Here is a 12,540-nt window from a genome sequence, read left to right as displayed (position 1 = left end):
CATTTTGTATCAGATAACCGAATGGTGGGCTCTTCTTTAGAGGAGCCAGACTCTTTCTCTCTCTCTAGCATTCCTTAGGTGTCTGTAGTTCTTTGTGTAGGGTTGATATCTCAGGGGTACCCTCCTCTACCTCACCCCTACCCCATCCACATTAGCGTGTCTATTATTGTTGTCCTTGTTCAGCTCATGTTTAAACAGTATTTTATGGGTATAGTTTATGACATTCCTAGGAGACACAATTTCATAGCAAACTCCCTGATCCTCTGGATCTTAGAACATTTTCCCCCCACCCAATCGCCACCCCCAATAATCCCTGAGCCTTAAATGCAGGAGTTGTATTGGAGCTGTATCCTTTGGGACTAGACTCCAATTCTGCATTTTTGCTTTGTTTGTTTGTTTGTTTGTTTTTTTAGTGTGTAGCTCTGGCTATCCTGGTACTCCAAGAGATTGACCTACTCTGTCTCCCAAATGCTGGGATTATAGGCATGTGCCATCATTCCCAGCCACAATTCTGCATTTTTGGTAATAATCTCTACCTGTTACAAAAAGAAATGTATTAGATGAGTGGTGAGAACTACATTGGTCTGTAAGAATAAGGACAAATATTTATTATGTAGTTCGGGATTATGCTGGTTTATTAAAGCAGTAGTTGTGTGTTCTCTTCCTAGATCCATGGCTTTATGAATCCAGGGTAGTTGGCTAGGTTTCTGCTACCAGGCAAGATTTCCCTCTTGTTGAGAAGGTCTTCTTGAGTCCAATTAGAGAACTGTTGATTTCTGCCAAGGTATACATACCACTATTACAGCCTTAGAGTTTTGTGCCATGCTCGTCATTGATGTGGTTCATAGGCAGCAGAGCTGGGTAGGATGGTTGCTTTCTTGATGCCTTCTGATACCATGAAAGCTAAGTCAGGTAAGAGGTTTCCAAATCAGTTCCAGCTCAGGGACCTCTGGGCCCTGTGTCTGAAGTACATGATATCTTCAGCAACAAGTTCTTACTGTTCACCAGTGGGGGGGGTAGGGGTGACCAAGGACAAAAGCATAGCCGGTAATGTTTTGAGTCTTTTAAACAGCCTTGACAAACAACTCAAAAGAGACTTTCTCATGCCTGGTACTGGGATATTTGTTAGTCTTTGGTTCTTAGAGGGACCATTGTCAGCCCACTTGGGAAATTTCATTTAAATTATATGTATGTGTTTATACACAGACATACATGTTTTATAGGTTTGTTTGGCATTTTTTTTTTAGATAGATAGTTAATAGTACCTTATAAATTTTTCAGACATCATTACTGTTATTTTAACCTCCCATCTTCTTCTGTATTTGGTTCCCCTGCCCTAATTAGAGCCCCCATTGTTAGGTCCTCAGAGAGCCCCAAAAATGGCAGTGCTGCTGTCCTAAATTGATGGCCTGGGCTCTGACTGGGTAAACAGATGGATTGTTATTGGGTAAACAGAAAACTAAGTTCACATTCCCCAGAGATCTTGTAAGGTGGGATTCTGTTTACCAGGAAAGTCAATACCACCCTGATCCAACCCCAACAGGGCATCTAGTTTCTGATTAATCCCAAAAAGCTTCAAGATTCAATGTCTTTATGCTCACCCCAAGGCTACTCTGATTCATGGGCCTTCTACCACTACTACCTTCCCATAAAACTGACAAGGCTTTTCCCTATGGCTGCTGTCCTCTCTTCTTGAAGACTGCCTGGCCGTTTGTTCCCTCAATAAACTTTTCAAGTTACCCATAAAGTAGTCTAGTTTGATGGTTTTTACCAAGCCTTCATTTACCACAGTTTTCCCATGGCTTGGTTAGGGATACTATTGCTGTGATGAAACACCACGACCAAAAGCAAATTGGGAAAGAAAAGGTTTATTTTCCTCACAGCTCCATATAATATTTCATCATCAAAAGCAATGATGGCAGGAACTCATGCAGGGCAGGAACCTGGAGGCAGGAGCTGATGAAGAGGCCATGGAGGGGGTGCCGCTTGCTGGCTTGTTCATCATAGCTTACTCAGCCTCCTTTTTTTTTTTTCAGTGCTCTTAAGATTTATTTATTTATTTATTATGTATGCAGTATTCTGACTGAACGTATCACCACAGTCCAGAAGAAGGAACCAGAACTCATTACAGATGGTTATGAGCCACCAAGTGGTTGCTGGGAATCGAACTCAGGACTTCTGGTCGAGCAGCCAGTGTTAACCTCTGAGTCTTCTCCCCAGCCCTGTTTTTTTTTTTTTTTTTTTCCAACATCCAAAGTTTCTTTAATAACAGATCCAGGGGTTAGTTTTTGTAGCCACGGCTGGCCCTTCTGCCTCTGGTACGTTCGAACTTCCGGCACTTGGAACAGACATACGGTTTGGTATGGCTGTGTGGGGTTCCTGGGGCCTTGCCAAAATGCTGGTACACCTCCCGGCCCTTGCGAGGTCCAGACAAGAGCACAGTGCCACGGCCCTTGGGAGACTCCAGGGCTAGCTGGTCAAAGGTGAGGATCTTACCCCCAGCCTTCAGGATGCGACTTCGGCCCGGCTACTCACCCTCAGTGCACACACCTTCAGCTTGGGCACTTCGAGAATGCGCACATCATCTGTGACTGTCCCCACAACCTTGTTCTCTCGTCCAGGAAACTTCAACTTTCGGATCATCCGGGGCAGGGACAGAGGTGGCCGGTTAGTGCGACTCATAAACAGCCTTTTCTGCACAACCTGATTGAAGGTGGAGTTGGTTCTTCTGGCCAGAAACCTGTGCAGCTTGACGAGCAGCCGCAGATAGATGTCCTGGCTCCTGGCGCCGAAACTTTCGGTCCTTGTTATATCGAATGTCTACACCCATGATGGCACCTCCTGTTCTTTCTTTTAGAACCCAAAACTACTAGCCCAGGGATACCACCACCTATAATGGGTAAGGCCCTCCCCCATCAACCACTAATTAAGAAAATGCCCTACAGACTTGCCTACAGCCAGATCTTGTGGAGGCATTTTCTTAATTAACTTAATGACTTTAGCTGTCGTCACAAATCTAGAACACCCCCCATCCGATTGTTTGTACTCTGCTATTTTCCTCTATTACTCCCCCCCCACACACACACACACAACAGCAATGGTCTCTTTTTAATTTAATGGGTTTTGCAGTTACTCCAGCATGTATTCTGATATCTGAAGATCTGGAGCTAGGAGCCTCAGAAGATAAAAACATGAGATGTATGTCTTTCTGATCCTGGGTTACCTCACTCAATATGATCTTTTTCTAGTTCCATCTATTTACCAGGTTAGACCCTGGAGAAGGATATGCAGAATCTGTCTGGATGGAGTGGCTAGATCCTCCGTGATTTTCTTAAATACAAATAAAAGGACCTGTGAAAATAAAACTGAATTTATAATCAGATGACCTAAAATAGATTTATTTATTTATTGGAACTGGGTGTGGGAGCAATGAAGAGCCTAGCTATTAATATAGCTTATATATGTACTAAGAGCATCAGAGCTAACAACTGCTTTAAACAAGTTAACCTTTAGCAGTCACTCCTACATGACCCTTTGCCCTACATTCCTTGTAGTTATGGGAAGAGCAGCTGTTTAGGAATTAAGACAGACCCACAGCTGTGTCAAGATAGCCGTGGTCTTTCATAAATATCTTGAACTAACACTTTGTAATCAAAAGTCTCAAATAGCAGAATTCACTCTCCTCAAGGTCTAACCTCAAGATTGTAAAAATTCATTTAAACCCCACCACCACCTTGTATGGTTTTCTGCTATAAAAAGAAGCTTTGGCCTCTCCTCATGGCCATAGCACTAAATCCGGACTTGCCGACTTGCTTGTGGCCCTAGCTAGCTAGAATTGGTAGCTGGTCTGGGGCTGGTAATCCATTTCTGGGAGGGGAATACGTAAGATCTGGCCCAGTGTTGGGGAGGTAGGGCATAGGTACAAGCATCAGATTATAAAGGACTCACACTGGTTAACTTTGAGTAGAGTTCCAGGCACACACTCTAACACCCCGAACGACAGAAACAGATACCATTTCTTTTTCTTTTATTTTGTTTTTGGTTGGGAGGCAATCACACAATCAGATCCACATTGCCAGCTCCAGTGATCAATAGGTTGCAGAAAGAAGGCAAGGAGTAGGTGAGGGAAAAATTGAGCCAGGCCATGCAGGTTAATGAGTGTAACTGATTAGCAGTCAGGATGCTCCTCTATTTATACATAATTAGTTAAGAAGGGATAGATTCATAATGTTCTAAAACATAGATCATATCAATTCTGTTTTCGGAATTGTGTTTCCCTTCCTGTGACAAAACTGTGACAAAACAGAGTTACCTTTTACTCATCAATCTCATAACTCAACTTTTAAGACTCTAGAGGCATATGACAGCCTATTCTCAGGCTGGCAACTCTTGAGGATTCAAGGACACTAGACAGACAGAAAATCGCCAACCCAGCCCAAGGAAATTTCCAGGTCCTGAGCAATGTATTATTAACTATTAATGATTAGAGTGTCAATGGTCCCAAGAAAAATCCTCAGGTCAAAGCTACTGCAGTTATCATTCAGTAACAACAGTTATATTTTATATATTTATAGAATTTACTTACATGTCTAATCCTGGCATTCTTTTGTTCCTTAGTCATATGACACCACACTGACTCTGCAGGAGTTAACAAGCTAACTTTTCTAAGAAAGGGAGGTCCTGACATCTCATTCTTTGTTCTGTTGTGCCCAAATTCTGGACTTCAAAATCACCAGAAGACCCATTGTGATGCAAAAGCAAAGAGTCTTTTATTATTTAGCAAGATAACTGTTCCCTCATCCATTCAGCACAGTGGTTGACCTGAGGGGGCTATAAGGCGGGGAATTTATTGGGAAGTGTCAAGGGGTACATAACAGTCTAAGGGTTGGTGTGCTTCCGGGCTTGGGGGACCTGTCCTGTGTTGATTGGTTAACTGGTTGCTATGGCCTATAGGCCCTCCCAGGGCAGTTGCTATGCTCGGCATGTCTCTGTTATACCACGTTTGCCATAAAGCACCCCCAAAGCCTGACAGCTAACTTCTGATTGGTTCCTTGCCACGTGGAGGGTATCTGACCTCCTAGTGACTAGGGCAGATCTGGCAAGGTCAAAGGGATAGAAACTTAGCAAAATGTGCTGAGTCAGAGGCCTACATGTTCCTGTATGTTTTCTGCAACCTGTCATGGCTGCTAAAGCAGGGGGCTGGGTGAGGGTCTGGTCCCTTCAGCTTGCTTACTTGTTTTGTTTTTCAAGACAGGGTTTCTTTGTAGCTTTGGAGGCTGTCCTGGAACTCGTTCAGTAGACCAGGGCCTCAAACTCAGAGATCTGCCTGTCTCTGCCCACCCAGTTCACTACCTGGTGACACCTCATTCTTTTATCATCTTTCCACACCATTTTTGCCCATCACTGTTAAGTCCCTGTGTAGAGCACAGGTAACTTCAGTTCATCTAACTTTGTTGCTGTATATGCCACACAATTGCCTGAGTGTATAGTAGAAAGAGGCTTGTAATCTGATCTGTAGCCAGCTCCTCTAGCCTACGGAATCTTGTTGCCCATTTTAAGTTCACTATGTTTTGATTATCTTGTTCCTGAGCAAATGTTGTGGCAGATGTTTTAAGAGTATCTCAGAGACTCATAAAGAGATCTCTGGATATTTCGGGGGGAACTTGAGACAGGCTATCTCTGTGTATCTCTGGCTGTCATGGAACTCACTCTGTAGACCAGGTTGGCCTCAAACTCAGAAATCTCCCTATCTCTGCTGCCTGAGTGCTAGGACGTGACACAATTCTCTGCCTTCTTTATGTGCATCACAACCTGCTAGGCATAAGAAAGACCTTCAAGTAGATAGGAATATCTCCCTAAAAGTGATGGGGGTTGTATACTCAGGACTGTCCTGAGTTAACTTAAAAGCTTTACTCCTGGAAGAAGCTATAATGTACAAATATTAAAAGCCCCTCCAGTATGCAACATGCAGAGAATAAAATGAAAAGTGAAAGACAGTCACAGCACTGATCATATGGTTCAGCTTTGCTGGATCTTTGTCTCTCAACTGTGCTGGGTTTATGATTTTTGCTATTCCCATAAGATATGGCTGCATCACCACATCATAGATTTTGATGATAAAAATAACATAAACCAGACAGTGGAGGTGAACACCTTTAATCCCAGCACTTGCTAGGTAGAGGCAGGTGGATCTCTGTGAGTTTGAGGGCAGCCTGGTCTACAAAGCAAGTTCCAGGACAACTAGAATGGTTACACAGAGAAATTCTGTCTCGAGTGGGGGGGAATGGGGATAATATTATAAATAAAAACATTCTCATCCATAAAGTAGGTGAGATATGACACATTAGTGACAGCCCATCAGATAAAGGTATCCTGGCCAACAAAACATCAGACAGTGGAGTCCAGTGCGTGCAACCATTTGAAGGATGTACAATGAATTTGAACCAAGCAGCCAGGGAGTCTCCCAATGACTCTGCAAGCATTGTGCAGACCTTGGAACTGTTCTGTCACATTGACAACAGTGGCCCACTGCAATATGGCCTGCTTCATATGGCAGCTGATGGATGATGGAAAGAAAGTCAATTCCCTGGTGGACAACCACATCCTTCTGTAGACTTCCAAGCAAGTTCAAGCCAGGAAATGCTTGAAGGGGACAGCTGAAGCTCATTTACTGCAGTGAATTGGAGCTCTCATGACTACTGTGCCAGGTGGTCACAAGTAACACTACCCTGAGAGGCTGGAACACATGGAATATGAGCCAGATATACTGCTGAGAGAACATCTATGGGCAGCTGGTATCTTGACTTTGACTTCAATGCTGACATGCAGTATTATCTCACTCACCAGCTGTAGAAATGACTACAAAGTAAAGTTCTGGGACACTCAGCTCACGAAGACCCTGTAGGATCACTCCCTGGGTGTGGAGCATCTGCTACAATCACTCTCAGTCACTGACAGCAGTGTTCTCCTGTTCAACAAGGTGTCCATTTCCTCTGGTGTATAATGATGTCATCAAACACACACACACACACACACACACACACACACACACACACACACACACACCATGGAGAGAAGAGAAAGGAACCCTTATAGGACAATCTTATTGACATTTTTGAGGCACACAAAGACAGTATGGACCCTTTGTATTGGGCCTCAGATGACCCGAGGCTGTTTGCTTCCCTGAGTTGTGACAGGAGGCTAGTTATCAACAGAGTCCCCAGGGTACTTAAATATCATATACTGATCTAGTGGCCCAAGGTACAGCTGATTGGTACTTGGCAGATTCTCAGAAATCTGCAGCTGTGAGATAATTCCCTTTGCAGACAGATCCCTCCATGGGAGAACCAACATTGCTTCCAACAGGAGCTCTAGGGCAAACAGCTGAGCTTCTATCAGAAGCTCATCTAAAGTTGTCATCACACTGTGAAGAATATGCCTAACTCCATTTTGAAGGCAGGAGCCATTATGCTGTATTGTTAAAAATAAGTTTCTATTACTGTAAGAGTTGAGTTGCTCTCTCTGTTTCCTGGAATCTGACATTCCCCAACCCATGACCTTGACTTGTTTTTGAGAATATCCTTACCCTCCCAAATTGCATGGTAATCACATGATTTTTTTTTAAATTCCCTTATTATCCTATCATCTCCCTTCTGTAAAACTACTCATCATTTCACTCCTTAAAGAGGATCCAAGAGATGGATGCTGGGCTGCTCTCTTTAACATAGCTTGGGAGGCAATAGTTAGCCAGATCTTGTATGTACCCCAATAAAAGAAATCAAGTCGCCTCAAATTTGACTCATATTGTGGCAGTGGTCTTATACTTGCCTTTGGAATTAACATTTCCTAGAGAGCCCCAGTAAGATTCAAACCATCCACCCAAATTCTAAACTTAGACCTTCGCTCTGGAACTCCAAGTGGCACATACCTTGAAATGTTCCAAGGCTGCAAGACTGCCTTCAGTTCAAGGACTATGGGGTAAACTTTCATGCTAAGAAATGCAGCAAGCATCAATGGAGGTCTCCTGGTATGTTGGTCAGACCTACAGTCTGTTTTGTGGGATCTCTACCTGGGATGTGGAGGGGGTTTGAGGGAACCCCAATTCTCTTCTGTCTATGACAAAAGCAAGACATTGCACCACCCACCTGAGGTTCTTGGTCTGATTTTATGTCCTGTTTGTCTTTTTTTGGTGGGGGGATTCATGTTTACTGTTCACTTTCTGTCTTGTACTTTCTGTGTTAATTGGTTTATTTTGGACTTGGTAAGACTGAACTAACAGACAGTATGGGTAATAGGATTAGCAAGTCTAATAGCCCTCTAACCTGTATTCTAAAGAATTTTGAAAAACTTTACCACTTATAGTTAAGGAGGTTTATGATTATTCTGTCACCAAGTGTTGCCTCCAAACATTCTGTGAAACTGAATGGCCCACATATGGAGTTGACTGGCCCTCCCAGGGTACTTCAGAGTCTCAGATAGCCTGGGCAATGGTTAATGTCACCCTTGGTAAACCTGGCCACCCAAATCAGATTGGATACCTCTTGCCTTGAGCTGAAGCAACTTCCAACCCACCCCCCCCTAAGTGAAGGTCCATATGGTCCACATTGGACAAGGTGCCCAAGCCCTAGTTCTCAGCAGATGAACCCTTTGAGGACCTGTAGCAGAAGCCATCAAGTCCCCTCTGAAAACCATTCTGCAGGAGTTACAGGAAGAAGAATCCCTCCTCCCTCTGTATTACAGTCTTTCACCTCTTCTCCTCTCCCCACCTCAACCTCCACCTTTGCCACCAAAGTACTCACCACCAAAGCCTCACTCTGTCCCTCTTCTGTACCAATCCCTACCCCACCGTCTAGTTCTTACTACTTCCTGTCTTCTCCCCCCAAGCACTTCTGTACTCACCCTGTCTTTCCTCCTCCCCACACCTGCCAGGGCATCCCATATGGCCCTCCTAACTACTCCTGATTCTCATTCTGGGGTGGCACCTCCTTCAGTCCTTGATCCCGTGGCCATTTCCTGACACTCACTACCAGTATGCCCCTTTTCTCCACCAGAGATCTCTGTAACTGGAAGAACGAGAGCTCACCTTTCAGCATCTTAGTTTCTATCTTTTACAATTATCTTCCCACATGGGATGACTGTCAGCAGATACTCTGTACCCTCTTCACTACGGAAGAAAGGGAACCAATTCTCATGAAAGCAACTGAAGCACTTCAAGAATAGCTTCGATGCTAATGAAGAGAGGGCAGAGGTAGTTGATCATGCTCTGCCAAGAAGGAGACTTCAATGGGACTGTGAAACAGGGGTAGGAAGTCATTCAGTGGATACAACCATGATCTGCTAGAAGGGATGAAACAAGCAGCTCAAGAGCCCACTAACTTATTTAAGGTAACAGATGTGAAACATCTTCAGCTTTCCTGGAGTACCTCCTGAACACATATTGGTAGCTAAGAAATTAATAATGTAAATTATTCTTAAATTTGGCCTCCCCCAAATCTCTGAATTAATAAAAATCATTACAATTAACTTTGGGTAAGACTCTCCCTTAGGTCCAGGATGTTCAACCTGTTGGGTACCCCTACCTGATTATCCATTCTAGCCTGGAGATGCTGTATTAACCCACCACTTCAAAACTGACCAGTTTGAATATAGATGGAAAGGCCCTTATGCTGTGTAATTCTCCAGACTACCAATGCTGTTAAGGAAACTGGTATTTCTGCCTGAATTACTCATTCATACCTCAAGATGGCACCTGAGGAACCCACAGAAGAGGAGCCCAACCCCCAGATGTGGAAAGTGACTGAAAAGGGACCATTAAAAACTAAACTTTTAATGTTTGACTGTCTAACATAACTTTGTGTTCTTGCTATTGAAATTTGCATCATGATTGTCCCATCACTACGATTTTGTTTTGTTTTCAACCTATTCAAACAGAACATAAATGCATCTTGATAGGGGAAACAAAATGCTCTGCTAACATGGGAAACACCAGATATTATCTTGCTATGGGAAAAAAATGCCTTTTTATCTACCAGGGCCCATGGTTTGAACAAAAGAAGGAAAATAAATATTCTTCAACCAGATGGATGGAGGATACTGGGATGGAATAATTTAACTGACCAATTCCAATGTAATAACACAGGCTTCAGCATAATCAAATATTCTTTAAAGGGTTCTGATAATAGAAATTACTGGTGTGCTAAAATAAAAAGAGGAAGGGAAGATTCATTAATCATTTCAATTGCATTTAACAGACACAATTTCAGTCATTCACAAACAAACCAATATGAGATGCTTACAATAAAGACTTACTGGACTATAGAGATTACACAGTTGCTGGTGGCCCTGTCAGAGGAGCAATAGGTTGTCGGGAGCCGTATTCGCCATTACAAGATGGCGCTGGCTTCCTGCTTCCTGGTTCTTGTTTACAGCATTAGCTATGTTAATTGCACATGCGCTACTATATGGTAATTTCTATATGGTAGCTCTCCCTATCAGAGAGGCTATATCATTTGGGCGTTTTGCAGAGCACCAATCACAGACGAATACGTCGCCCTGCGGGCTATTTAAGCCGTGCGCATTTGGGGCTTGGGGTCCTTCTCCATCAGCATGTAAAGAGCTCTACAATAAAGATTCTGCTGGACAAATCTTCGGTTGCCGCGTCTTCCTTATCGGCAAAGGTTGCGCGCGACAAGTGGTGCCGAAACCCGGGACGTGCCGACCCTGGGCAGAGGAACGACTCGAAGGACCCTCGACTGCTCGTCGAAGGAAGATTCAAGCCAGCGGAGCGAGAAGCTGCAGCACTTTTCAGCAAGGTATGATCTCCGTGGTCTGGGTGATCCCGTTTCTTGTTGTTTGTTTCATTTTCGTTTTACTGTGTTGTCTGTGTCTTAATTGTCATAAACGGGAAAAGACTTGCCGCTCACCTTTTTGTGACCTAGCTTAAGTGGCCCTAAGTTTCAGGTAAATAACTGAGCCGTCACACCCTCTCCTGAAAATAAAGGAGTTATGGGGAACCAGCCGACCAAGCCTATTGCAGATGCAGCGCAGGCGCTGCTGAAGCAGAGAGAGCTGAAGATTCCAAACAGAGTTTTGCAGAACTTCCTTAAGGAGGTTGACCGTGTTGCTCCCTGGTTTGTAGTCTCCGGGACCCTCTCCAAAGGAACATGGGATAAATTGGGAGGGAGACCTTATGCGGGAGAAGGAGCAAGGAACCTTAAGGGCTGGTGCATGGCCATTATATAAATTGTTAAAGTCTTGTATTGAAGATGAGAGATGTAAGGAACAGGTCAAGGAGGGGCAGAGAGTGCTTTCAGACCATCAGGATAGTCTATCAGAAGCTGAAAAGGGAAAGAAGGGAGAACAAAAGAAGAAGTTCTCCAAAAAGAAGTCAGATAAGAATGAGAATGTGCACAATAAACTAGCGGAACTAGAAAAGAAAGAAAAACAGCTCGCCGAAAAGGAAGAGGACCTTAACCGACGAGCTAGAAGTTTAAAGCTTATGCCTGCTCCAAAAGAAGGAGCATGTAAGGATTGTGAATGTGAGGATCCAAAATTGTACCCTCTCCTCACTGAGTTTAAGCATTATACTATAGATTCTTCCTCCGAGGGGGAGACGTCCCCCGGAGAGGAGGATGAATCTGACCTATCAGAATCAGAGGGGGATCCAGAGCTGAACCCTGCCGAGCAGGCAGAATTAGATGAGGAAGCTGCAACCCTGTTACAATTTGTCTTAACTAATGCCATTATTTTTCCAAAAATTACTAAAAGTCAACCGATTGTAGGAGCTATTGATGTTTTTACTGATGGGTCCAAGACAGGTATTGGCAGTTATGTTGTTAATGATCAGATATTTCAAAAATGCTTTAATTTTTCATCCCCACAATTGGTTGAATGTGCCATTGTAGCTGAGGTTTTACGAGTTTTCCCTCAACCTCTGAATATTATCTCCGACTCATATTATGTGGTTGGAGCAGTACAAATTTTGGAGACAGTGGGACTAATTTCTTCAAAAAGTGCTGTCGCACAAGTTTTTGCTGATATTCAGCAATCAATCAGAACGAGATTACATCCTTTTTTTCATACAGCATATGAGAGCACATACGCTGTTGCCTGGACCCATGACAAGAGCTAACGATTTGGCTGATAAAGCTACTAAGGCATTCTATTTTATCCTTAATCCCATACAAAATGCTGTTGCCTTTCATGAGCTGTATCATGTTCCGGCGGATACACTCAGAAGAAAATTTGGCATTTCACGAGCGGATGCCCATGACATTATACTTAAATGTGTCAATTGTGCAGAATTTAGATCTGTACCTACTTTTGGTGTCAATCCTAGGGGATTAAAACCCTTACATATTTGGCAAATGGATGTCACCCATATTTCTGCCTTTGGTAAGTTAAAATATGTTCATGTCTCTGTGGACACCTGTTCCGGAATTGTCCACGCTACACCGTTGTCAGGAGAAAAAGTGGCTCATGTCATCACCCACTGCCTGGAGGCATGGGCAGCGTGGGGAAAGCCACGGCAGCTAAAGACTG

The 12,540-nt window shown here is 43.6% G+C and overlaps 2 pseudogenes; one reads left to right on the top strand and one right to left on the bottom strand.

The window, feature by feature from the left end:
* Positions 1-2,255: 2,255 nt before the first annotated feature.
* LOC127213081 (60S ribosomal protein L18-like) lies at positions 2,256-2,830 on the bottom strand (annotated as a pseudogene).
* A 3,183-nt stretch (positions 2,831-6,013) lies between these two features.
* Positions 6,014-7,251, top strand: LOC127213122 (EARP and GARP complex-interacting protein 1-like; annotated as a pseudogene).
* The last annotated feature ends 5,289 nt before the right edge of the window (positions 7,252-12,540 follow it).

Source organism: Phodopus roborovskii, unplaced genomic scaffold, assembly GCF_943737965.1.
Source record: "Phodopus roborovskii unplaced genomic scaffold, PHOROB, whole genome shotgun sequence".
Lineage (NCBI taxonomy): Eukaryota > Metazoa > Chordata > Mammalia > Rodentia > Cricetidae > Phodopus > Phodopus roborovskii.
The sequence above is the reverse complement of the archived record's forward strand: the minus strand, read 5'-3'. Positions and strand labels throughout refer to the sequence as shown.